Source organism: Hyperoodon ampullatus (assembly GCF_949752795.1).
Source record: "Hyperoodon ampullatus genome assembly, chromosome: 5".
NCBI classification, from domain to species: Eukaryota; Metazoa; Chordata; class Mammalia; order Artiodactyla; family Ziphiidae; genus Hyperoodon; species Hyperoodon ampullatus.
The window spans coordinates 109,746,002-109,748,312 of record NC_136918.1 but is presented as its reverse complement, the minus strand read 5'-3'; positions in this window follow the sequence as shown (position 1 = coordinate 109,748,312).

The window sequence follows — 2,311 nt, the reverse complement described above, 5'->3', positions numbered from 1 at the left end:
ATCCCTTGATTAATTGAAGGACATCTGGATTAAAAACAGTCTTTGACTATTGGTTTAAATTGTTGCTTTTTCTAGGATTATTCATTATATATTTAATTTCTTTTCATTTTTTGTTATGTATATCTTTAATATGACTAAAACATGCAAGATAAAAATGTACAAATAATATTTTGTGTTTTTGTTGATCTCTTTAATATAAATTTACTTACTATAAATCTTTCTCATAACTGCTATTCCATAATTCCAGTTGCTTTGTTTTCATTATTATTTCCAAGATGTTCTGAAATTTCAGTCTGTAGTTTCCCTTAGACCCAATAGTTGATTAATAAAATTTTGAAATTTCCAAGGAGAGTGTATCTTTAATTATTGATTTTTTCATGGAGTTCTAATTTTATTGTATTTTGGTCAGAGAATGCTCTTTCTAATAGTTTTAACTTATTACTCTGAATCTTTTTTGGTTACCCTAAGGGTAGTCAAGCTTCATGCATATGCCACTTGTAATCAAATTCCCAAACAAAAGAGACCATCATTCTTACAGAAATTTCCTTCATGGCTCCTCCTCTTTCAATTATTTTACTAATTTACCTAGAGAAAACAATTCTGATTATTTTCCAGCACATGTTAATCAGGCTTCTTCTAGAAATTCACCTAAATGAATCAGACAGGAAGAGTCTTTCGTGTAAGGATACAATTACCTTCAATTTTTTTCTTATATAAAATTTAAGACTATAAATTTATCCCCCAACTATTTTTATAGCTGAATCGCATTGTTTGATATGTTATTCTCTCTAGTTCAAAATATTTTCATGTTGTGCATGTGTGTGCGTATGGTGTGTATGTATGTGTATGAGAAAGAGATTCTTCCTTGATCTCTGAATTATTTATGTGTATTGCTAATCTTCACAGAATTTATGGTTCCAGAGATATATAATTTATTACCATAATTGTATTTTATTTAAAAATTTAACTCTGTATAATACTGAGTCTTTTAATTATGCATTTATGTATTTATTTAAGTATAGTTGATTTACAATATTATATTAGTTTCAGGTGTACAGCATGGTGATTCAGTAATTTTTTTTTTTTTTTTTTTTTTTGCGGTACGCGGGCCTCTCACTGTTGTGGCCTCTCCCATTGTGGAGCACAGGCTCCAGACACGCAGGCTCAGCGGCCATGTCTCACGGGCCCAGCTGCTCCAGGGCATGTGGGATCTTCCCGGACCGGGGCACGAACCCGTGTCCCCTGCATCGGCAGGCGGACTCTCTACCACTGCGCCACCAAGGAAGCCCTGATTCAGTAATTTTACAGACTACATTCCAAGTTATAGTAAAATAACCACCATAATGCCCTGTGCTGTGCAACATATTTTTTTTGCTTATCTATTTTATACATAGTAGTTTATATCTCTTAATCCCATGCACCTATCTTTCCCATCCTCTGTTCCCTCTCCTTACTGGTAAACAATGGTATGTTTTCTGCATCCCTGAGTCTGTTTCTATTTTGCTATATACATTAGTTTGTTTTAGTTTTTAGATGCCACATGCAAATGACATCATGCAGTATTTGCCTTTCTCTGTCTGACTTATTTCACTAAGCCTAATATCCACTAGGTCAATATACTTTGCTGTAAATAGCAGAATTTCATTATTTTTTATGGCTGAGTAATATTCCATTGTGTGTGTGTGTGTGTGTGTGTGTGTGTGTGTGTGTGTATAATATCACATCTTCTTTATCCATTCATCTGTTGATGGACACTTGGGTTGCTTCTGTATCTTGGATATTGTAAATCATGTTACTATGAACATTGTGATTCATGTTATCTTTTCAAATTATTGTTTCTGCTTTTTCTGGATATATACCCAGGAGTGGAATTGCTAGATCATATGGTAGTTTTACTTTTAGTTTTTTGAGGAATCTCCAGACTGTTTTCCACAGTGGTTGCACCAATTTACCTTCCCACTGACAATGTACAAGTGTTCCCTTTTCTCCACATCCTCGCCAATATTTATTTGTAGACTTTTTGATGAAAGTTGTTTTGACAGTTGTGAGATATCTCTTTGTTTAATATTTGGTGCATTTCTCTAATAGTTAGTGATGTTGAGCATCTTTTCGTGTGCCTGTTAGCCATCAGTATGTCTTCTTTGCCAAAATGTCTATTCAGGTCTTCTGCCCATGTTTAGATCTGGTTGTTTGTTTGTTTGTTTGTTTTTATATTGAGTTATATTAACTGTTTATATATTTTTTGGATATTAACTCCTTGTTGGTCATATCTTTTGCAAATATTTTCTCCCACTCAGTAGGTGGTCTTTGC